Source organism: Magallana gigas, chromosome 1, assembly GCF_963853765.1.
Source record: "Magallana gigas chromosome 1, xbMagGiga1.1, whole genome shotgun sequence".
Lineage (NCBI taxonomy): Eukaryota > Metazoa > Mollusca > Bivalvia > Ostreida > Ostreidae > Magallana > Magallana gigas.
In genome coordinates this window covers 1,478,801-1,505,461 of record NC_088853.1, presented here as the reverse complement: position 1 = coordinate 1,505,461, position 26,661 = coordinate 1,478,801, and the positions used below count along the sequence as shown (strand labels likewise).

Sequence of the window (26,661 nt, the reverse complement as noted above, 5' to 3'; positions counted from 1 at the left end):
TTTGGTTCTTTAGAATAATGTTGTGTTGGTCTCAGTTGACCATATCGATGGTTTAGGGTTCTGATGTATTACTATTATGTTGCTCTCAAAGGACAGTGTGAATCGTATTGTGTAACATGTGTATCTTACGTGTTTCTCTGATTAGATGGTATCAATTGCCTGAGTTACTATTGTACAATTGGTAGCTCTTCCAATGACATTTGATCAAAAGGCTAGATTACTTATTGAAAACTGTTGTGTTAATCCTAGTGAACTGTATCATTGCCTAAGATGTTATTATGAAATGTCATGTTGGTCTCATTGGATGATAGGAATTTGTTCTTAGTGATTCACATCAATAGCCTAGTGTACTATTGTACAATTATTATGTTTCTCTCAGAGGACATTATCAATAAGCTAGGGTATCATGCATCAGGTAATATGGTTTTCTTAGGTGAACATATGTTTAGCCTACTGTACTAAGGTGCAATGGTTATGTTCTTACCAGGAGGTTTATGAATAGACAAGTTATATTAATGTATAGATGTTGTGTTGCTCTCAGAAGACTACCAATTGCCTTAGGTACCACTATTGATGTTAAGTTTCTCTCAGTGACATTATCAATAGACAAAAAATACTAATGTGTAGCTGTTTTATTTCACTCAATAGACAGTATTCATAAGTCAGTGTACTGATTAATACCAGGTAAATAGGTGCTAAGTTGTTGGGTTGCTCTCAGTGGAAAGTTTGAATTGTGTTGGGTACGAATGTATGACTGTTTTGTTGTTCTTAGTAGACCGTACCAATAGCATTGGATACTTGGTATCAACTGCATCATCATTTGCCTTGAGAACTGTTATGAAACTGGATTGTACAACTGTTCAGTTGCTATTAGTATAGCTACCAATTGGTTTGGTTCTTTAGAATAATGTTGTGTTGGTCTCAGTTGACCATATCGATGGTTTAGGGTTCTGATGTATTACTATTATGTTGCTCTCAAAGGACAGTGTGAATCGTATTGTGTAACATATGTGTAACTTACGTGTTTCCCTGATTAGACGGTATCAATTGACTGATTTACTGTTGTACAATTGGTAGCTCTTCCAATGACATTTGATCAAAAGGCTAGATTACTTATTGAAAACTGTTGTGTTAATCCTAGTGAACTGTATCATTGCCTAAGATGTTATTATGAAATGCCATGTTGGTGTCATTGGATGATAGGAATTTGTTCTTAGTGATTCACATCAATAGCCTAGTGTACTATTGTACAATTATTATGTTTCTCTCAGAGGACATTATCAATAAGCTAGGGTATCATGCATAAGATAATATGGTTTTCTTAGGTGAACATATGTTTAGCCTACTGTACTAAGGTGCAATGGTTATGTTCTTACCAGAAGGTTTATGAATAGGCAAGTTATATTAATGTATAGATGTTGTGTTGCTCTCAGAAGACTACCAATTGCCTTAGGTACCACTATTGATGTTAAGTTTCTCTCAGTGACATTATCAATAGACAAAAAATACTAATGTAAAGCTGTTTTATTTCACTCAATAGACAGTATTCATAGGTCAGTGTACTGAATAATACCAGGTAAATAGGTGCTAAGTTGTTGGGTTGCTCTCAGTGGAAAGTTTGAATTGTGTCGGGTACGAATGTATGACTGTTTTGTTGTTCTTAGTAGACCGTACCAATAGCATTGGATACTTGGTATCAACTGCATCATCATTTGCCTTGAGAACTGTTATGAAACTGGATTGTACAACTGTTCAGTTGCTATTAGTATAGCTACCAATTGGTTTGGTTCTTTAGAATAATGTTGTGTTGGTCTCAGTTGACCATATCGGTGGCTTAGGGTTCTGATGTATTACTATTATGTTGCTCTCAAAGGACAGTGTGAATCGTATTGTGTAACATGTGTAACTTACGTGTTGCTCTGATTAGACGGTATCAGTTGACTGATTTACTGTTGTACAATTGGTAGCTCTTCCAATGACATTTGATCAAAAGGCTAGATTACTTATTGAAAACTGTTGTGTTAATCCTAGTGAACTGTATCATTGCCTAAGATGTTATTATGAAATGCCATGTTGGTGTCATTGGATGATAGGAATTTGTTCTTAGTGATTCACATCAATAGCCTAGTGTACTATTGTACAATTATTATGTTTCTCTCAGAGGACATTATCAATAAGCTAGGGTATCATGCATAAGATAATATGGTTTTCTTAGGTGAACATATGTTTAGCCTACTGTACTAAGGTGCAATGGTTATGTTCTTACCAGGAGGTTTATGAATAGACAAGTTATATTAATGTATAGATGTTGTGTTGCTCTCAGAAGACTACCAATTGCCTTAGGTACCACTATTGATGTTAAGTTTCTCTCAGTGACATTATCAATAGACAAAAAATACTAATGTGTAGCTGTTTTATTTCACTCAATAGACAGTATTCATAGGTCAGTGTACTGATTAATACTAGGTAAATAGGTGCTAAGTTGTTGGGTTGCTCTCAGTGGAAAGTTTGAATTGTGTTGGGTACGAATGTATGACTGTTTTGTTGTTCTTAGTAGACCGTACCAATAGCATTGGATACTTGGTATCAACTGCATCATCATTTGCCTTGAGAACTGTTATGAAACTGGATTGTACAACTGTTCAGTTGCTATTAGTATAGCTACCAATTGGTTTGGTTCTTTAGAATAATGTTGTGTTGGTCTCAGTTGACCATATCGATGGTTTAGGGTTCTGATGTATTACTATTATGTTGCTCTCAAAGGACAGTGTGAATCGTATTGTGTAACATGTGTATCTTACGTGTTTCTCTGATTAGATGGTATCAATTGCCTGAGTTACTATTGTACAATTGGTAGCTCTTCCAATGACATTTGATCAAAAGGCTAGATTACTTATTGAAAACTGTTGTGTTAATCCTAGTGAACTGTATCATTGCCTAAGATGTTATTATGAAATGTCATGTTGGTCTCATTGGATGATAGGAATTTGTTCTTAGTGATTCACATCAATAGCCTAGTGTACTATTGTACAATTATTATGTTTCTCTCAGAGGACATTATCAATAAGCTAGGGTATCATGCATCAGGTAATATGGTTTTCTTAGGTGAACATATGTTTAGCCTACTGTACTAAGGTGCAATGGTTATGTTCTTACCAGGAGGTTTATGAATAGACAAGTTATATTAATGTATAGATGTTGTGTTGCTCTCAGAAGACTACCAATTGCCTTAGGTACCACTATTGATGTTAAGTTTCTCTCAGTGACATTATCAATAGACAAAAAATACTAATGTGTAGCTGTTTTATTTCACTCAATAGACAGTATTCATAAGTCAGTGTACTGATTAATACCAGGTAAATAGGTGCTAAGTTGTTGGGTTGCTCTCAATGGAAAGTTTGAATTGTGTTGGGTACGAATGTATGACTGTTTTGTTGTTCTTAGTAGACCGTACCAATAGCATTGGATACTTGGTATCAACTGCATCATCATTTGCCTTGAGAACTGTTATGAAACTGGATTGTACAACTGTTCAGTTGCTATTAGTATAGCTACCAATTGGTTTGGTTCTTTAGAATAATGTTGTGTTGCTCTCAGTTGACCATATCGATGGTTTAGGGTTCTGATGTATTACTATTATGTTGCTCTCAAAGGACAGTGTGAATCGTATTGTGTAACATGTGTAACTTACGTGTTGCTCTGATTAGACGGTATCAATTGACTGAGTTACTGTTGTACAATTGGTAGCTCTTCCAATGACATTTGATCAAAAGGCTAGATTACTTATTGAAAACTGTTGTGTTAATCCTAGTGAACTGTATCATTGCCTAAGATGTTATTATGAAATGCCATGTTGGTCTCATTGGATGATAGGAATTTGTTCTTAGTGATTCACATCAATAGCCTAGTGTACTATTGTACAATTATTATGTTTCTCTCAGAGGACATTATCAATAAGCTAGGGTATCATGCATAAGATAATATGGTTTTCTTAGGTGAACATATGTTTAGCCTACTGTACTAAGGTGCAATGGTTATGTTCTTACCAGAAGGTTTATTAATAGGCAAGTTATATTAATGTATAGATGTTGTGTTGCTCTCAGAAGACTACCAATTGCCTTAGGTACCACTATTGATGTTAAGTTTCTCTCAGTGACATTATCAATAGACAAAAAATACTAATGTAAAGCTGTTTTATTTCACTCAATAGACAGTATTCATAGGTCAGTGTACTGAATAATACCAGGTAAATAGGTGCTAAGTTGTTGGGTTGCTCTCAGTGGAAAGTTTGAATTGTGTCGGGTACGAATGTATGACTGTTTTGTTGTTCTTAGTAGACCGTACCAATAGCATTGGATACTTGGTATCAACTGCATCATCATTTGCCTTGAGAACTGTTATGAAACTGGATTGTACAACTGTTCAGTTGCTTTTAGTATAGCTACCAATTGGATGGTTCTTTAGAATAATGTTATGTTGGTCTCAGTTGACCATATCGGTGGCTTAGGGTTCTGATGTATTACTGTTATGTTGCTCTCAAAGGACAGTGTGAATCGTATTGTGTAACATGTGTAACTTACGTGTTGCTCTGATTAGACGGTATCAATTGACTGATTTACTGTTGTACAATTGGTAGCTCTTCCAATGACATTTGATCAAAAGGCTAGATTACTTATTGAAAACTGTTGTGTTAATCCTAGTGAACTGTATCATTGCCTAAGATGTTATTATGAAATGTCATGTTGGTCTCATTGGATGATAGGAATTTGTTCTTAGTGATTCACATCAATAGCCTAGTGTACTATTGTACAATTATTATGTTTCTCTCAGAGGACATTATCAATAAGCTAGGGTATCATGCATCAGATAATATGGTTTTCTTAGGTGAACATATGTTTAGCCTACTGTACTAAGGTGCAATGGTTATGTTCTTACCAGAAGGTTTATGAATAGACAATGTTATATTAATGTATAGATGTTGTGTTGCTCTCAGAAGACTACCAATTGCCTTAGGTACCACTATTGATGTTAAGTTTCTCTCAGTGACATTATCAATAGACAAAAAATACTAATGTAAAGCTGTTTTATTTCAGTCAATAGACAGTATTCATAGGTCAGTGTACTGAATAATACCAGGTAAATAGGTGCTAAGTTGTTGGGTTGCTCTCAGTGGAAAGTTTGAATTGTGTCGGGTACGAATGTATGACTGTTTTGTTGTTCTTAGTAGACCGTACCAATAGCATTGGATACTTGGTATCAACTGCATCATCATTTGCCTTGAGTACTGTTATGAAACTGGATTGTACAACTGTTCAGTTGCTTTTAGTATAGCTACCAATTGGATGGTTCTTTAGAATAATGTTATGTTGGTCTCAGTTGACCATATCGGTGGCTTAGGGTTCTGATGTATTACTATTATGTTGCTCTCAAAGGACAGTGTGAATCGTATTGTGTAACATGTGTAACTTACGTGTTGCTCTGATTAGACGGTATCAATTGACTGATTTACTGTTGTACAATTGGTAGCTCTTCCAATGACATTTGATCAAAAGGCTAGATTACTTATTGAAAACTGTTGTGTTAATCCTAGTGAACTGTATCATTGCCTAAGATGTTATTATGAAATGCCATGTTGGTGTCATTGGATGATAGGAATTTGTTCTTAGTGATTCACATCAATAGCCTAGTGTACTATTGTACAATTATTATGTTTCTCTCAGAGGACATTATCAATAAGCTAGGGTATCATGCATCAGATAATATGGTTTTCTTAGGTGAACATATGTTTAGCCTACTGTACTAAGGTGCAATGGTTATGTTCTTACCAGGAGGTTTATGAATAGACAATGTTATATTAATGTATAGATGTTGTGTTGCTCTCAGAAGACTACCAATTGCCTTAGGTACCACTATTGATGTTAAGTTTCTCTCAGTGACATTATCAATAGACAAAAAATACTAATGTAAAGCTGTTTTATTTCACTCAATAGACAGTATTCATAGGTCAGTGTACTGATTAATACCAGGTAAATAGGTGCTAAGTTGTTGGGTTGCTCTCAGTGGAAAGTTTGAATTGTGTTGGGTACGAATGTATGACTGTTTTGTTGTTCTTAGTAGACCGTACCAATAGCATTGGATACTTGGTATCAACTGCATCATCATTTGCCTTGAGAACTGTTATGAAACTGGATTGTACAACTGTTCAGTTGCTATTAGTATAGCTACCAATTGGTTTGGTTCTTTAGAATAATGTTGTGTTGGTCTCAGTTGACCATATCGATGGTTTAGGGTTCTGATGTATTACTATTATGTTGCTCTCAAAGGACAGTGTGAATCGTATTGTGTAACATGTGTAACTTACGTGTTGCTCTGATTAGACGGTATCAATTGACTGAGTTACTGTTGTACAATTGGTAGCTCTTCCAATGACATTTGATCAAAAGGCTAGATTACTTATTGAAAACTGTTGTGTTAATCCTAGTGAACTGTATCATTGCCTAAGATGTTATTATGAAATGTCATGTTGGTCTCATTGGATGATAGGAATTTGTTCTTAGTGATTCACATCAATAGCCTAGTGTACTATTGTACAATTATTATGTTTCTCTCAGAGGACATTATCAATAAGCTAGGGTATCATGCATAAGATAATATGGTTTTCTTAGGTGAACATATGTTTAGCCTACTGTACTAAGGTGCAATGGTTATGTTCTTACCAGGAGGTTTATGAATAGACAAGTTATATTAATGTATAGATGTTGTGTTGCTCTCAGAAGACTACCAATTGCCTTAGGTACCATTATTGATGTTAAGTTTCTCTCAGTGACATTATCAATAGACAAAAAATACTAATGTAAAGCTGTTTTATTTCACTCAATAGACAGTATTCATAGGTCAGTGTACTGATTAATACCAGGTAAATAGGTGCTAAGTTGTTGGGTTGCTCTCAGTGGAAAGTTTGAATTGTGTTGGGTACGAATGTATGACTGTTTTGTTGTTCTTAGTAGACCGTACCAATAGCATTGGATACTTGGTATCAACTGCATCATCATTTGCCTTGAGAACTGTTATGAAACTGGATTGTACAACTGTTCAGTTGCTATTAGTATAGCTACCAATTGGTTTGGTTCTTTAGAATAATGTTGTGTTGGTCTCAGTTGACCATATCGATGGTTTAGGGTTCTGATGTATTACTATTATGTTGCTCTCAAAGGACAGTGTGAATCGTATTGTGTAACATGTGTATCTTACGTGTTTCTCTGATTAGATGGTATCAATTGCCTGAGTTACTATTGTACAATTGGTAGCTCTTCCAATGACATTTGATCAAAAGGCTAGATTACTTATTGAAAACTGTTGTGTTAATCCTAGTGAACTGTATCATTGCCTAAGATGTTATTATGAAATGTCATGTTGGTCTCATTGGATGATAGGAATTTGTTCTTAGTTATTCACATCAATAGCCTAGTGTACTATTGTACAATTATTATGTTTCTCTCAGAGGACATTATCAATAAGCTAGGGTATCATGCATCAGATAATATGGTTTTCTTAGGTGAACATATGTTTAGCCTACTGTACTAAGGTGAATGGTTATGTTCTTACCAGGAGGTTTATGAATAGACAAGTTATATTAATGTATAGATGTTGTGTTGCTCTCAGAAGACTACCAATTGCCTTAGGTACCACTATTGATGTTAAGTTTCTCTCAGTGACATTATCAATAGACAAAAAATACTAATGTGTAGCTGTTTTATTTCACTCAATAGACAGTATTCATAAGTCAGTGTACTGATTGATACCAGGTAAATAGGTGCTAAGTTGTTGGGTTGCTCTCAGTGGAAAGTTTGAATTGTGTTGGGTACGAATGTATGACTGTTTTGTTGTTCTTAGTAGACCGTACCAATAGCATTGGATACTTGGTATCAACTGCATCATCATTTGCCTTGAGAACTGTTATGAAACTGGATTGTACAACTGTTCAGTTGCTATTAGTATAGCTACCAATTGGTTTGGTTCTTTAGAATAATGTTGTGTTGGTCTCAGTTGACCATATCGATGGTTTAGGGTTCTGATGTATTACTATTATGTTGCTCTCAAAGGACAGTGTGAATCGTATTGTGTAACATGTGTAACTTACGTGTTGCTCTGATTAGACGGTATCAATTGACTGAGTTACTGTTGTACAATTGGTAGCTCTTCCAATGACATTTGATCAAAAGGCTAGATTACTTATTGAAAACTGTTGTGTTAATCCTAGTGAACTGTATCATTGCCTAAGATGTTATTATGAAATGTCATGTTGGTCTCATTGGATGATAGGAATTTGTTCTTAGTGATTCACATCAGTAGCCTAGTGTACTATTGTACAATTATTATGTTTCTCTCAGAGGACATTATCAATAAGCTAGGGTATCATGCATAAGATAATATGGTTTTCTTAGGTGAACATATGTTTAGCCTACTGTACTAAGGTGCAATGGTTATGTTCTTACCAGGAGGTTTATGAATAGACAAGTTATATTAATGTATAGATGTTGTGTTGCTCTCAGAAGACTACCAATTGCCTTAGGTACCACTATTGATGTTAAGTTTCTCTCAGTGACATTATCAATAGACAAAAAATACTAATGTGTAGCTGTTTTATTTCACTCAATAGACAGTATTCATAAGTCAGTGTACTGATTAATACCAGGTAAATAGGTGCTAAGTTGTTGGGTTGCTCTCAGTGGAAAGTTTGAATTGTGTTGGGTACGAATGTATGACTGTTTTGTTGTTCTTAGTAGACCGTACCAATAGCATTGGATACTTGGTATCAACTGCATCATCATTTGCCTTGAGAACTGTTATGAAACTGGATTGTACAACTGTTCAGTTGCTATTAGTATAGCTACCAATTGGTTTGGTTCTTTAGAATAATGTTGTGTTGGTCTCAGTTGACCATATCGATGGTTTAGGGTTCTGATGTATTACTATTATGTTGCTCTCAAAGGACAGTGTGAATCGTATTGTGTAACATGTGTAACTTACGTGTTGCTCTGATTAGACGGTATCAATTGACTGAGTTACTGTTGTACAATTGGTAGCTCTTCCAATGACATTTGATCAAAAGGCTAGATTACTTATTGAAAACTGTTGTGTTAATCCTAGTGAACTGTATCATTGCCTAAGATGTTATTATGAAATGTCATGTTGGTCTCATTGGATGATAGGAATTTGTTCTTAGTGATTCACATCAGTAGCCTAGTGTACTATTGTACAATTATTATGTTTCTCTCAGAGGACATTATCAATAAGCTAGGGTATCATGCATAAGATAATATGGTTTTCTTAGGTGAACATATGTTTAGCCTACTGTACTAAGGTGCAATGGTTATGTTCTTACCAGGAGGTTTATGAATAGACAAGTTATATTAATGTATAGATGTTGTGTTGCTCTCAGAAGACTACCAATTGCCTTAGGTACCACTATTGATGTTAAGTTTCTCTCAGTGACATTATCAATAGACAAAAAATACTAATGTAAAGCTGTTTTATTTCACTCAATAGACAGTATTCATAGGTCAGTGTACTGATTAATACCAGGTAAATAGGTGCTAAGTTGTTGGGTTGCTCTCAGTGGAAAGTTTGAATTGTGTTGGGTACGAATGTATGACTGTTTTGTTGTTCTTAGTAGACCGTACCAATAGCATTGGATACTTGGTATCAACTGCATCATCATTTGCCTTGAGAACTGTTATGAAACTGGATTGTACAACTGTTCAGTTGCTATTAGTATAGCTACCAATTGGTTTGGTTCTTTAGAATAATGTTGTGTTGGTCTCAGTTGACCATATCGATGGTTTAGGGTTCTGATGTATTACTATTATGTTGCTCTCAAAGGACAGTGTGAATCGTATTGTGTAACATGTGTATCTTACGTGTTTCTCTGATTAGATGGTATCAATTGCCTGAGTTACTATTGTACAATTGGTAGCTCTTCCAATGACATTTGATCAAAAGGCTAGATTACTTATTGAAAACTGTTGTGTTAATCCTAGTGAACTGTATCATTGCCTAAGATGTTATTATGAAATGTCATGTTGGTCTCATTGGATGATAGGAATTTGTTCTTAGTGATTCACATCAATAGCCTAGTGTACTATTGTACAATTATTATGTTTCTCTCAGAGGAAATTATCAATAAGCTAGGGTATCATGCATAAGATAATATGGTTTTCTTAGGTGAACATATGTTTAGCCTACTGTACTAAGGTGCAATGGTTATGTTCTTACCAGGAGGTTTATGAATAGACAAGTTATATTAATGTATAGATGTTGTGTTGCTCTCAGAAGACTACCAATTGCCTTAGGTACCACTATTGATGTTAAGTTTCTCTCAGTGACATTATCAATAGACAAAAAATACTAATGTAAAGCTGTTTTATTTCACTCAATAGACAGTATTCATAGGTCAGTGTACTGAATAATACCAGGTAAATAGGTGCTAAGTTGTTGGGTTGCTCTCAGTGGAAAGTTTGAATTGTGTCGGGTACGAATGTATGACTGTTTTGTTGTTCTTAGTAGACCGTACCAATAGCATTGGATACTTGGTATCAACTGCATAATCATTTGCCTTGAGTACTGTTATGAAACTGGATTGTACAACTGTTCAGTTGCTTTTAGTATAGCTACCAATTGGTTTGGTTCTTTAGAATAATGTTGTGTTGGTCTCAGTTGACCATATCGGTGGCTTAGGGTTCTGATGTATTACTATTATGTTGCTCTCAAAGGACAGTGTTAATCGTATTGTGTAACATGTGTAACTTACGTGTTGCTCTGATTAGACGGTATCAATTGCCTGAGTTACTGTTGTACAATTGGTAGCTCTTCCAATGACATTTGATCAAAATGCTAGATTACTTGTTGAAAACTGTTCTGTTAATCCTAGTGAACTGTATCATTGCCTAAGATGTTATTATGAAATGTCATGTTGGTCTCATTGGATGATAGGAATTTGTTCTTAGTGATTCAAATCAATAGCCTAGTGTACTATTGTACAATTATTATGTTTCTCTCAGAGGACTTTATCAATAAGCTAGGGTATCATTCATAACAATATGGTTTTCTTAGGTGAACATATGTTTAGCCTACTGTACTAAGGTGGAATGGTTATGTTCTTACCAGAAGGTTTATGAATAGGCAAGTTATATTAATGTATAGATGTTGTGTTGCTCTCAGAAGACTACCAATTGCCTTAGGTACCACTATTGATGTTGAGTTTCTCTCAGTGACATTATCAATAGACAAAAAATACTAATGTGTAGCTGTTTTATTTCACTCAATAGACAGAATTCATAGGTCAGTGTACTGAATAAGACCAGGTAAATAGGTGCTAAGTTGTTCGTTTGCTCTCAGTGGAAAGTTTGAATTGTGTCGGGTACGAATGTATGACTGTTTTGTTGTTCTTAGTAGACCGTACCAATAGCATTGGATACTTGGTATCAACTGCATCATCATTTGCCTTGAGTACTGTTATGAAACTGGATTGTACAACTGTTCAGTTGCTTTTAGTATAGCTACCAATTGGTTTGGTTCTTTAGAATAATGTTGTGTTGGTCTCAGTTGACCATATCGATGGTTTAGGGTTCTGATGTATTACTATTATGTTGCTCTCAAAGGACAGTGTGAATCGTATTGTGTAACATGTGTATCTTACGTGTTTCTCTGATTAGATGGTATCAATTGCCTGAGTTACTATTGTACGATTGGTAGCTCTTCCAATGACATTTGATCAAAAGGCTAGATTACTTATTGAAAACTGTTGTGTTAATCCTAGTGAACTGTATCATTGCCTAAGATGTTATTATGAAATGTCATGTTGGTCTCATTGGATGATAGGAATTTGTTCTTAGTGATTCACATCAATAGCCTAGTGTACTATTGTACAATTATTATGTTTCTCTCAGAGGACATTATCAATAAGCTAGGGTATCATGCATCAGATAATATGGTTTTCTTAGGTGAACATATGTTTAGCCTACTGTACTAAGGTGCAATGGTTATGTTCTTACCAGGAGGTTTATGAATAGACAAGTTATATTAATGTATAGATGTTGTGTTGCTCTCAGAAGACTACCAATTGCCTTAGGTACCACTATTGATGTTAAGTTTCTCTCAGTGACATTATCAATAGACAAAAAATACTAATGTGTAGCTGTTTTATTTCACTCAATAGACAGTATTCATAAGTCAGTGTACTGATTAATACCAGGTAAATAGGTGCTAAGTTGTTGGGTTGCTCTCAGTGGAAAGTTTGAATTGTGTTGGGTACGAATGTATGACTGTTTTGTTGTTCTTAGTAGACCGTACCAATAGCATTGGATACTTGGTATCAACTGCATCATCATTTGCCTTGAGAACTGTTATGAAACTGGATTGTACAACTGTTCAGTTGCTATTAGTATAGCTACCAATTGGTTTGGTTCTTTAGAATAATGTTGTGTTGGTCTCAGTTGACCATATCGATGGTTTAGGGTTCTGATGTATTACTATTATGTTGCTCTCAAAGGACAGTGTGAATCGTATTGTGTAACATGTGTATCTTACGTGTTTCTCTGATTAGATGGTATCAATTGCCTGAGTTACTGTTGTACAATTGGTAGCTCTTCCAATGACATTTGATCAAAAGGCTAGATTACTTATTGAAAACTGTTGTGTTAATCCTAGTGAACTGTATCATTGCCTAAGATGTTATTATGAAATGTCATGTTGGTCTCATTGGATGATAGGAATTTGTTCTTAGTGATTCACATCAATAGCCTAGTGTACTATTGTACAATTATTATGTTTCTCTCAGAGGACATTATCAATAAGCTAGGGTATCATGCATCAGATAATATGGTTTTCTTAGGTGAACATATGTTTAGCCTACTGTACTAAGGTGCAATGGTTATGTTCTTACCAGGAGGTTTATGAATAGACAAGTTATATTAATGTATAGATGTTGTGTTGCTCTCAGAAGACTACCAATTGCCTTAGGTACCACTATTGATGTTAAGTTTCTCTCAGTGACATTATCAATAGACAAAAAATACTAATGTGTAGCTGTTTTATTTCACTCAATAGACAGTATTCATAAGTCAGTGTACTGATTAATACCAGGTAAATAGGTGCTAAGTTGTTGGGTTGCTCTCAGTGGAAAGTTTGAATTGTGTTGGGTACGAATGTATGACTGTTTTGTTGTTCTTAGTAGACCGTACCAATAGCATTGGATACTTGGTATCAACTGCATCATCATTTGCCTTGAGAACTGTTATGAAACTGGATTGTACAACTGTTCAGTTGCTATTAGTATAGCTACCAATTGGTTTGGTTCTTTAGAATAATGTTGTGTTGGTCTCAGTTGACCATATCGATGGTTTAGGGTTCTGATGTATTACTATTATGTTGCTCTCAAAGGACAGTGTGAATCGTATTGTGTAACATGTGTAACTTACGTGTTGCTCTGATTAGACGGTATCAATTGACTGAGTTACTGTTGTACAATTGGTAGCTCTTCCAATGACATTTGATCAAAAGGCTAGATTACTTATTGAAAACTGTTGTGTTAATCCTAGTGAACTGTATCATTGCCTAAGATGTTATTATGAAATGTCATGTTGGTCTCATTGGATGATAGGAATTTGTTCTTAGTGATTCACATCAGTAGCCTAGTGTACTATTGTACAATTATTATGTTTCTCTCAGAGGACATTATCAATAAGCTAGGGTATCATGCATAAGATAATATGGTTTTCTTAGGTGAACATATGTTTAGCCTACTGTACTAAGGTGAATGGTTATGTTCTTACCAGGAGGTTTATGAATAGACAAGTTATATTAATGTATAGATGTTGTGTTGCTCTCAGAAGACTACCAATTGCCTTAGGTACCACTATTGATGTTAAGTTTCTCTCAGTGACATTATCAATAGACAAAAAATACTAATGTGTAGCTGTTTTATTTCACTCAATAGACAGTATTCATAAGTCAGTGTACTGATTAATACCAGGTAAATAGGTGCTAAGTTGTTGGGTTGCTCTCAGTGGAAAGTTTGAATTGTGTTGGGTACGAATGTATGACTGTTTTGTTGTTCTTAGTAGACCGTACCAATAGCATTGGATACTTGGTATCAACTGCATCATCATTTGCCTTGAGAACTGTTATGAAACTGGATTGTACAACTGTTCAGTTGCTATTAGTATAGCTACCAATTGGTTTGGTTCTTTAGAATAATGTTGTGTTGGTCTCAGTTGACCATATCGATGGTTTAGGGTTCTGATGTATTACTATTATGTTGCTCTCAAAGGACAGTGTGAATCGTATTGTGTAACATGTGTAACTTACGTGTTGCTCTGATTAGACGGTATCAATTGCCTGAGTTACTGTTGTACAATTGGTAGCTCTTCCAATGACATTTGATCAAAAGGCTAGATTACTTATTGAAAACTGTTGTGTTAATCCTAGGGAACTGTATCATTGCCTAAGATGTTATTATGAAATGTCATGTTGGTCTCATTGGATGATAGGAATTTGTTCTTAGTGATTCACATCAGTAGCCTAGTGTACTATTGTACAATTATTATGTTTCTCTCAGAGGACATTATCAATAAGCTAGGGTATCATGCATAAGATAATATGGTTTTCTTAGGTGAACATATGTTTAGCCTACTGTACTAAGGTGCAATGGTTATGTTCTTACCAGGAGGTTTATGAATAGACAAGTTATATTAATGTATAGATGTTGTGTTGCTCTCAGAAGACTACCAATTGCCTTAGGTACCACTATTGATGTTAAGTTTCTCTCAGTGACATTATCAATAGACAAAAAATACTAATGTGTAGCTGTTTTATTTCACTCAATAGACAGTATTCATAAGTCAGTGTACTGATTAATACCAGGTAAATAGGTGCTAAGTTGTTGGGTTGCTCTCAGTGGAAAGTTTGAATTGTGTTGGGTACGAATGTATGACTGTTTTGTTGTTCTTAGTAGACCGTACCAATAGCATTGGATACTTGGTATCAACTGCATCATCATTTGCCTTGAGAACTGTTATGAAACTGGATTGTACAACTGTTCAGTTGCTATTAGTATAGCTACCAATTGGTTTGGTTCTTTAGAATAATGTTGTGTTGGTCTCAGTTGACCATATCGATGGTTTAGGGTTCTGATGTATTACTATTATGTTGCTCTCAAAGGACAGTGTGAATCGTATTGTGTAACATGTGTAACTTACGTGTTGCTCTGATTAGACGGTATCAATTGACTGAGTTACTGTTGTACAATTGGTAGCTCTTCCAATGACATTTGATCAAAAGGCTAGATTACTTATTGAAAACTGTTGTGTTAATCCTAGTGAACTGTATCATTGCCTAAGATGTTATTATGAAATGTCATGTTGGTCTCATTGGATGATAGGAATTTGTTCTTAGTGATTCACATCAGTAGCCTAGTGTACTATTGTACAATTATTATGTTTCTTTCAGAGGACATTATCAATAAGCTAGGGTATCATGCATAAGATAATATGGTTTTCTTAGGTGAACATATGTTTAGCCTACTGTACTAAGGTGCAATGGTTATGTTCTTACCAGGAGGTTTATGAATAGACAAGTTATATTAATGTATAGATGTTGTGTTGCTCTCAGAAGACTACCAATTGCCTTAGGTACCACTATTGATGTTAAGTTTCTCTCAGTGACATTATCAATAGACAAAAAATACTAATGTAAAGCTGTTTTATTTCACTCAATAGACAGTATTCATAGGTCAGTGTACTGATTAATACCAGGTAAATAGGTGCTAAGTTGTTGGGTTGCTCTCAGTGGAAAGTTTGAATTGTGTTGGGTACGAATGTATGACTGTTTTGTTGTTCTTAGTAGACCGTACCAATAGCATTGGATACTTGGTATCAACTGCATCATCATTTGCCTTGAGAACTGTTATGAAACTGGATTGTACAACTGTTCAGTTGCTATTAGTATAGCTACCAATTGGTTTGGTTCTTTAGAATAATGTTGTGTTGGTCTCAGTTGACCATATCGATGGTTTAGGGTTCTGATGTATTACTATTATGTTGCTCTCAAAGGACAGTGTGAATCGTATTGTGTAACATGTGTATCTTACGTGTTTCTCTGATTAGATGGTATCAATTGCCTGAGTTACTATTGTACAATTGGTAGCTCTTCCAATGACATTTGATCAAAAGGCTAGATTACTTATTGAAAACTGTTGTGTTAATCCTAGTGAACTGTATCATTGCCTAAGATGTTATTATGAAATGTCATGTTGGTCTCATTGGATGATAGGAATTTGTTCTTAGTGATTCACATCAATAGCCTAGTGTACTATTGTACAATTATTATGTTTCTCTCAGAGGACTTTATCAATAAGCTAGGGTATCATTCATAACAATATGGTTTTCTTAGGTGAACATATGTTTAGCCTACTGTACTAAGGTGGAATGGTTATGTTCTTACCAGAAGGTTTATGAATAGGCAAGTTATATTAATGTATAGATGTTGTGTTGCTCTCAGAAGACTACCAATTGCCTTAGGTACCACTATTGATGTTGAGTTTCTCTCAGTGACATTATCAATAGACAAAAAATACTAATGTGTAGCTGTTTTATTTCACTCAATAGACAGAATTCATAGGTCAGTGTACTGAATAAGACCAGGTAAATAGGTGCTAAGTTGTTCGTTTGCTCTCAGTGGAAAGTTTGAATTGTGTCGGGTACGAATGTATGACTGTTTTGTTGTTCTTAGTAGACCGTACCAATAGCATTGGATACTTGGTATCAACTGCATCATCATTTGCCTTGAGTACTGTTATGAAACTGGATTGTACAACTGTTCAGTTGCTTTTAGTATAGCTACCAATTGGTTTGGTTCTTTAGAATAATGTTGTGTTGGTCTCAGTTGACCATATCGATGGCTTAGGGTTCTGATGTATTACTATTATGTTGCTCTCAAAGGACAGTGTGAATAGTATTGTGTAACATATGTGTATCTTACGTGTTGCTCTGATTAGATGGTATCAATTGCCTGAGTTACTATTGTACGATTGGTAGCTCTTCCAATGACATTTGATCAAAATGCTAGATTACTTATTGAAAACTGTTGTGTTAATCTTAGTGAACTGTATCATTGCCTAAGATGTTACTATGAAATGCCATGTTGGTCTCATTGGATGATAGGAATTTGTTCTTAGTGATTCACATCAATAGCCTAGTGTACTATTGTACCATTATTATGTTTCTCTCAGAGGACCTTATGAATAAGCTAGGGTATCATGCATAAGATAATATGGTTTTCTTAGGTGAACATATGTGTAGTTTACTGTACTAAGGTGCAATGGTTATGTTCTTACCAGAAGGTGTATGAATAGACAAGTTATATTAATGTATAGATGTTGTGTTGCTCTCAGAAGACTACCAATTGCCTTAGGTACCACTATTGATGTTAAGTTTCTCTCAGTGACATTATCAATAGACAAAAAATACTAATGTGTAGCTGTTTTATTTCACTCAATAGACAGTATTCATAGGTCAGTGTACTGAATAAGACCAGGTAAATAGGTGCTAAGTTGTTGGTTTGCTCTCAGTGGAAAGTTTGAATTGTGTCGGGTACGAATGTATGACTGTTTTGTTGTTCTTAGTAGACCGTACCATTAGCATTGGAACTTGGTATCAACAGCATCATCATTTGCCTTGAGTACTGTTATAAAACTGGATTGTACAACTGTTCAGTTGCTTTCAGTATACAGGTTGCTACTAATTGGTTTGGTTTTTTAGAATAATGTTGTGTTGGTCTCAGTTGACCATATCGATGGCTTAGGGTTCCTATGTATTACTATTATGTTGCTCTCAAAGCACTTACTGTTCTAAGGTACAATGGTTATGTATCTTGCATATAAGCATTGAATGCTTTTTTTTTTTTGGATTTGTCGGTCCTATGACACACCAATGCGAGCAAACAAATTATATTTATATTGATTTTATTTTTTATTTTATTAATGGTCGTAGTTTTAAAATTTGCGCCTTTACTAGCAGGTGTTGGTAATTGATGGAAGAGCCAAAAAATCAGCTGTTGTGACATGGGAAATATAGTGCTCAAAAATATTATGAAGAAAGATTTTTTTTTTTTTGAGAAATGCTATATTTAATCGCAAAAGTTTGAATTCAATAACAATACATGAGTATTTTCCAACAAGATGATTTATTCATTAAGAATAAACATTATCAACACGTAACAATACAGTAAGCACAACTGAGTAAAACGAAATGTGCTCTCCCTGAAGTTTGCATTATTGAAAAACCCAGCTGTTGGATTAATGTTTTGCATGTTCATGTTAACTGTTTTCAATGTTGCTGGCATGGAGGACGATGTTGTGGCTGTGGAATTTGACGATATGAGAGTTGTGGTCTCATGTGCAGATGGTGACGGTAAGTTTTCAAGTTGAGCCTGATTTTCATGGGTTCGTGGTGGCAAGTTCGAGAACCTGGTCGACAGCGGTGGAAGAGCTACGATCGTAAAAGGGGATGAAGATGCAGACGCCATCGCAGAATGCTGTTTTTTTTTGCTTAGAGGAGAGCGATCTGTTATATGACCTCATTGAACTCTCATTCCTTTGGTTCGACATGAACATGATATGTCGTGCTTCAAATCCCTGATCATTAAGGTAAGTGTTTGCAGTGGCCCGTAAACAGTGGGATGTGTATTTATGCTCCACACCAGCAGCAAAGCAAATCTCCCCGAGAGACTTGTTGAAAGTGCGCTTTGGCAGGGGTTTTGCTGAATACCAAATATCACAATGAACTCTCTCTTATATGTATTGGTTGAAAAGATTTGTAGCATTTGAATCTGTTTTTGACATCAGTAACTTTAAGAGATAAACATGACAGCAGTTTTCATTATCAGTTGCATACATTATCTTGTCTGTATGGCTGTCATCGTCATCTACACCACCTTGATGATTATTTTGTAATGTTTTGTGTTGTAATGCAGCATATTGGCAAGTTTCATCTGTGCAGAAGACAAAGCTGTTATGATTAAACTTATGGTGGAACTCTAAACCTCTGGTAATAAAATTGATGGACAGAAAGTACCATACAGCATGGCGCAAAACCACTGGTGATGATGTGGCACCTTGGAGGTATTTATAAATCTTCTGCAGATCATGTATCTCGATAATATCTTTGTGTGATGTTGGTTTTGACAGATCAAGTCAGGTTCGCTCTTTAAAGAAACCATCCAAGATTCCATTGGCTGTTCTGAACTCCTTGTCATGGACTATATTTACATCTTTCTGAATGTCAGCAAGATGGCGATTTATTGCTCCTTTGATATTGATCAAAGTATTTTTGTGGTACAAAGGCTAAACATCATCATCAACTTTTTCTTTTGGGCTGGCTTCACAATAAAATCACGAGAGATGACTGGCAAGAGTTGACACATTTGCTGTTTGCAGGTCTAATGTTGCACCATTAGTACAGAACCATAGATCTCCATGTTCCAATCTAAAAGGAGTGAGTTGTGTTTTAGAGACTGACATTGTGTAACGTTTGGGGGTCTTGTGTTTGGTTGTGTAAATTCTGCAACAAATCTTGACCCTTAAAGATTTTTATACAAATGTCAAATTGCTGCAAACACATTTACCTTGAAAAATCCCCATGCTGTATTTCTTTTTGTTGATTTTGCTTGCCTGGAGTCGAAAAATTTCTCTATTTCCTCATTTGTAACAGTTTTGAATCTCTGTGGAAAATGTGGTTTGTTTTCATTACTTCAGTTTTGATTTATAGCTCACCTGAGCTGAAAGCTCAAGTGAGCTATTCTGATCACATTTTGTCCATCGTCCGTCTGTCCGTCTTTTAACTTTTAACATTTTGAACTTCTTTTGTAAAACCGCTTCGCCTATTTCAACCAAAATTGGCACAAACCATCCTTATGGGAAGGCAAGTATAAATTGCAGAAATGAAAGACCGATCTTTATTCAAAGGGGAGAAACCTCAAAACTGTAGAAAAAGAGAGTGCATTTTTAAAATTTTGGAAATAATGTTGTTCTTTGTGAATCATATCAATAGCCTAGTGCACTATTTTACAATTATTATGTTTCTCTCAGTGGACCATATCAATAAGCTAGGTCGTCATGGTGAACATAGGAAAAGCTAAGTTTACTATGGTACAATGGTTATGTTCTTACCAGAAAGCGAATATCAAGAGGTAAGTTATACTAATGTACAGCTGCTGTGTTGCTTTCAAGAGACTACTACCAATAACCTAGGGTACTAATATTGACGTTAAGTTGCTCTCAGTGACAGTATCAGTAGCCAAAAATACTAATTTGTAGCTGATATTTTTCACCCAATAGAGCTATCCATAGCCTAGGGTACAGATTAATACCAGGTATATACCTGTTAAGTTCCTTTCAGTGGACTAAAGCAATAACCCAGTGTACTTATTAATATTTGGAATGATGCTTCTATATAGACAGTTTCAATCGCCTGAAGATCTGGTGCATAGCTGTTGAGTTGCTTTCTGTGAAAAGCATGAATTGTGTCGGGTACTAATGTATAACTGGATTTTTAGCTCACTTGAGCTGAAAGCTCATGTGAGCTATTCTGATCACATTTTGTCTGTTGCTTGTCTGTTTGTAAACTTTTCATATTTTCAACATCTTCTCCAGAAGCACTGGGCCAATTTCAACGAAACTTGGCACAGAGCATTATTAGGCAAAGGGGATACAAAGTTGTGAAAACTAAGGACCACCTTTTTTTTCAAGAGGAGATAATTAGGAATTATTGAAAAAATTTAAGAACTTTTCAAAAATCTTCTTCTCAAGAACCAATTCGCCAGGAAAGCTAAAACTTGTGTGGAAGCATACTAAGGTAGTATAGATTGTGAAAATCATGACCTTTTAAAGATAGGGTGGGGCCACAATGGTGGGTCGAATTTTTTCATAGGAATATATTGAGTAAATCCTTAAAAATCTTCCTCTCAGAAACTAACCAGTCAGGAAAATTTGTGTGGAAGCATCCTAAGGTAGCAAGGGATAGTTTCGGATAAAGTAACCTCAATATTTTTGTAAAATTGAAAGTTGCTGTACTTGAAGGCTTATGAGTGTTGCTAAAATTCATGAAATGATTTTTAATGATTTTCATTAGTTAGAGGGGTGTCTCTTGTTGAAATTGATATGCAATATGTAGGCCCCATATGTTAGGTACATGAGAATCAGAAGTAAAATGCAAAACCCGCGGCTATGACTGTTGTGTTGACTTTACACAGTGAAATTGCAAGTTACAGATGGGAGGTAAAATAACACGAAAAGTAGATGGATTGGACATTGTCAACTTTACACCGGTAAGTTTCTGACATGTGATGGTGCAACATGCACGCGGTACGGAATGTCAACCCTTTGCAGGGAATTAGTTGGGGGAGGTCTAAAAAGCTGAAAAATTAGCAAAATATGAAAGGGTTAAAATCTAATAAAAACCAATATGTAGAGAATTTTACAGGTTTTGACTAGTAATTTTCTTCAGAAATTGGTGATTGGCCTTATAAAGAGTGAATTAAAGGTATTTGACCTGAATGGGAACTGAGGAAATTCTAGTTACAGAGTTCCGAAGACACGCATCCCCTGGCTACAATGAATTGTATAAAAAAAAAACTGTCCTGTGCCACCTTCAAGACAACATGGTATTTTCAGATTTTTCATTTCAGTGTAATTTTGAGTAGATTTTGTACCATAAGTAATATATTTTGTGAAAATGGATGATTTTTTGGCTGTAGATGTCATTACATTATTTATTAGCAAAAATATTCAAGGGGAGTAACTCCCTCTTAAATGTGTAGAATGACCACCACTAGAGTAAATTGGATTAGAGAGTAGGTATTTCATACCCTGGTGCGATTAATAGGCTTCAGTTAATTAATGAGATAAGAATAAATACTTTAAAACAGTTTTGATCAATTGAATCATTAAATTTATGAATTTGCAGCCATTTCGCTGTCTGATTTTATGAAATAACATTAAGCCACCTGACTTATATGACCGAATTTTTTTAAAACAGCATATTTTTATTTCAACCGAACTTTACATGTAGACAGATGCAGTTATCAAATTATACAATATGTCAAAAAAATCAAGTTTTTGCTCCTTCCTATCCATAAATGATATTTTAGATGTATTTATACAGAATTGAAAAAGCCACCCCCTCTTTCCAGTTGACTCCATTACCATTACATGTAGGATATGTAAATGTACATTTGACCTTGAAATAACATCTGTATGATAATTACTCTTGAAATGAACAAAAAACAACATATTTGTACCGTTTCATTGTATATATGCATCAAAAATGTAGAAAAATTTGAACATTTTTCATGGAATTCTCATCCGTCCCCAGGTACTCAGGTGTGGTTGAATTTCATTTTAATTAAAAGCAGAAATCACACATGTAGGTCTTACTATTTTAGCAAAGTTAAAAGGAGAAACCAGAATATATATGATATCCACTAAATATGATTTTAGGCTTACTTTTTCATGAAAACAAGAAATCAGATGTAGGGCGGCATGTCTTTTAGTGAATAAAAATGCTACAAATCATCCATTTTCCAAAAGAGATCAATTTTAGATATCAGTGATGGTTGTTTTCTATTATGTGTGAAAATGACTCAAGGAAATTGCCACAAGTTTCAGAAAATTAGGTAAAAGTGTTCAAACTAATGCTTCTTGTGAAAATCAAAAGATAGGGGGAGGGTATACATGTAATGGTATTTTTAAGTGATGTGATGCTTTTATCATGATAATATCAGGTAGATGTTTGTAGTATTAAATAAGGTTTCTTTTTTAAGGAGGTTGAACAACAATTGACCTCTAAAAGATTAGATAAAGATGCTTTATTTATGGGGAGCCCTATGAATCTCTGTTAAATAGAGGAAAGTGGAAATGGTGGGTTCACTTAAATGGCCATATTTTTCTTAAACCTCAATGGAATTGGCAAAATGTGGTGTACCTTTTCTCAGAACAGGATAAGCTTTTTAATTTTAAGACAAGATGACTTTTCAGAGAATGTTAGTGTAAGTTAAAGGAAGCAAGGGACAGTTTCGGATAAAGTACCCGTCAATATTTTTGTAAAATTGAAAGTTGCTGTACTTGAAGGCTTATGAGTGTTGCTAAAATTCATGAAATGATTTTTAATGATTATCATTAGTTAGAGGGGTGTCACTTGTTGAAATTGAAATGCAATATGTAGGCCCCATATGTTAGGTACATGAGAATCAGAAGTAAAATGCGAAAACCTGCAGCTATGACTGTTGTGTTGACTTTACACAGTAAAATTGCAAGTTACAGATGGGAGGTAAAATAACATGAAAAGTAGGTGGATTGAACATTGTCAACTTTACACCGGTAAGTTTCTGACATGTGATGGTGTAACATGCACGCGGTACAGAAGGTCAACCCTTTGCAGGGAATTAGTCACTTTCTTTAAATTAGAAACCTGCGAAATATATATATATATGTATATATTTTACTTAATTTAAGCGTTTTATGTCACAATATGGAGGTATCCCATGCCAGTGATTCAACCTAATATAACAAACAAGTGAATATCTAACATTTTTGTTTTATTTCAGTTCCACTTGGAATGTGAATGAGGTATAAAGAACAAACCCCTTCAACGCCACTGTATCTTCTGCTTGAAGATTCGTCCAGTCTGGCGAACGAAAATGGAAGATGCATTCTCCATCGAATTCTGCTAAGATGTTGAAGTTGTCACACTCAAGACATGAACTCTACCAAGAAGTTTAAGGACAACTTTTACTTTTTAATTGTGTGTCCGTACAGCCAGGGCACCATGCCCTCGTAAACCACTTGTCTAGAACACCAAGTTGCGACATTCTCTGCTTACCTACCGCAGCAATTTGCCATGTAGAAAGGTCCAAATGGCCTGTGTTTGAGAAGAGCTAAAACAGGCAGCATCATTCACGATGGCACGAGCCATCAAGTCTGTTGCTATCTGTGTGCAAAGAGGCTGAAGATGCGGAAATGAAAATGTCCTGTATTTCATGAGAAGATTAAAGATGTTAAACGAAACTATAAGCTGTAATTTTCATTATACTGTATTGATCATAGACGTCACTACAGTAACGTTTTAATTATCGTACTTAATCATGTCACATGCATATCATAACATTGCAAATGATTTATGTAAATCCCATTGGGGCAAGTGGCAATTGACATTTAATCAAAACTTTTTTAGCTCACTGACACGAGGTTGACTGGAGCTTATGTTATACCGTTGGCGTCTGGACGTGGTAAAAGTTTGTGGTGCAGGTCTTGTATCTAAATTATTAATTAACTTACCTTCATCAAACTTGCATGGATGGTGCATCTGGACAAACTAATGAACTTTTAAGACTTGGATGCTGAATCTGGAACTTGAATTCTGGATGTTGGCTTTAAAAATGTTAAGAGCAGAGCAAAGTTTTTGGAGCAGGTGCCATTTGATGACTATATCTTACTTACTACTGGTCCTAACTCCACCATACTTGCATGACAGGTGTGTCTGATGATAGATATGCAGTTGACAGGATCAAATGCTTAATCTGAGCCATAGGTTTCAGATGCTGAATGATGATACATTTAAGGTTTTTGGAGTTGGTTAATTTTTTTTGGAGCAGATGCCCTTTGATGGACACATCTTAGTTTTTGGTTTAGTGTTTATCAAATTTGTATAAATGATGCAGGTTTTGATACTGATGCACTCAACATGTATGGATGCTAAATCTGAACCATATTTTCCGGATTCCGGAGGTTATTATAATGGAGCACGTGTAGATTTTTTGAGTAGTCGAATGTAGGTTTGATATCTGGAGAACAGCTGTCCTGACAAACTTATATGGATCATATAACTTTGAATTTGATACATACGGCTTGCTTCAGAAACAGAGAATGATCTCTTCATTATCAAGGATGCTAAAACAATTGTCCTAAGTACCTCAATCAAACGTGTTTGAAAGATGAGTTTCTTGTTATATAAAATGATTCCTATATTATTGTATTGGATGATATGATACAGTATTGTGTTATATGATACAATTTTGAATAATATAACGTAGTATTGTAAAATAATATAATATTTAAGAAATAAACAGCAATTGAAATTTTTTATCGGACCTGGTTTGTCACGTGATCATATCCTGTGAAGCCCAAAGGGCTTCTCGGAAGACTTGATTACGTACCAACTGAGTTCATATCCCGGTGAACATTTTATTTAACGTTATATAATAAGTGCCCGAGAAAACCATTGTCAACCGACGCGAAGCGGGGGTAAACAATGGTTTTCGAGGGGTGTCAACAGTTACCCTCCCAAATGGGCGCTATTTATTTTATTATAATGAATGTCTTAATTTTAAAGAAAATTTTTCTCCTTTTAAATAGAAATGAAGTGAATTCTATGGCAATCGGTATATGCGCATAATTTACGCGCATGTAGCAATTCGTTGGGTTACCCGTTGCCAAGTGTGTTGCTAACGCTCAGGGTAATTGAACGGATTACCAACTGCGTCTAAACCAATCAGATTTTAGTATTTAACATGAAATTATAATAATGCTGATTTTAACTTATATTTACATTTGAAATAGGCAAACCCTTGAGAATTATTAAAATAATCGTGTTTTAATGTTTACAATAATGCAACTGTCAAGTGATAAGCATGTGATAAGCATGTGCGGTAATCATTGTGAAATCATTAAAATGTTCACACAGAATTAAACGTTTCGCTATTCTATATATTCATTTATGTACGCATATTAGCAAATATAAGTATATGAGTATTACAAAATAATATATTATATGATGTAGTTCCGTATCAAGACATATCATTGTAATGTATAATGTGATACAATATTGTATCATATAATAAGGTACGATATTATATGCGTATTTTAAAGTGGTGCGATAGAATGTGATACGTATTAAAGAACAGGGGCGTACAAGGCGTTGTATATCCCCCACTTGAAGCAATGGAGACGAAAGAATTTCAATTGAAGTTTGAATATTAATTTTTGGTTTGTATGCATTGTTTTTAGTATAAATTTCAGGATTTCAAGCCAATATTGTGCTTTCGTTCTACAAACACGACAGTTATAGATTTCCAAATAAAGCTGCACAGCGTTTTATGCCAAAATCTTGGTTCATTCACTGTTCTAAATTGCAAAAATCTAGGTATGAATGGGTCCAGTCTCCACCATAAAAGTACTTTTATTTAAAGAATAAGTTTTTAATGAATTTTATTATTGATTTTTCAAAATGAAGTCTAGACCCATAATGGGCCAAATTCGTGGGTTTCACCAAAAAAGTTTTACTGTATTAAATATTGTCAAGCAGTTAAATTTATTCACCTATACCCTAATGTGTCAACTTAGCTCACTAGGATAGGCGGAGGCTTGCACCCCATTCTTCTCGATTGAGAGGGTGCTTGAAACATTAAACGGCGTTTTATATAAAATTCATTTGCTTTTAAGTAAAACATTTTTTGCCTTTTTATTGGGCTATTATGTAAAAAATATCTAATACCATTTGTATTATGACAATTATTGCGTAATGTTCATTTTACACTCAATGTCGGATAGAA

The 26,661-nt window shown here is 34.9% G+C and overlaps 2 long non-coding RNA genes across 3 annotated transcripts in view; one reads left to right on the top strand and one right to left on the bottom strand.

Annotated features, from left to right (window-relative positions):
* Window positions 1–23,799, top strand: part of LOC136273009 (uncharacterized) — a 60,125-nt gene extending 36,326 nt beyond the window's left edge. The window contains exon 3 of the long non-coding RNA XR_010711131.1: window positions 23,659–23,799. This is a non-coding gene — a long non-coding RNA (uncharacterized lncRNA). The remainder of the gene's footprint in view (window positions 1–23,658) is intronic.
* LOC136272997 (uncharacterized) lies at window positions 18,222–25,062 on the bottom strand. Of its 2 annotated transcripts, none has more exons than XR_010711118.1 (4): window positions 23,934–25,062; window positions 23,696–23,817; window positions 19,681–19,776; window positions 18,222–19,541 (listed from the first exon to the last, which is right to left on the bottom strand). It is a non-coding gene; the product is annotated as an uncharacterized lncRNA (long non-coding RNA). The 2 variants fall into 2 exon arrangements; XR_010711120.1 differs by having other exon boundaries at window positions 23,938–25,062.
* Window positions 25,063–26,661: the final 1,599 nt, after the last annotated feature.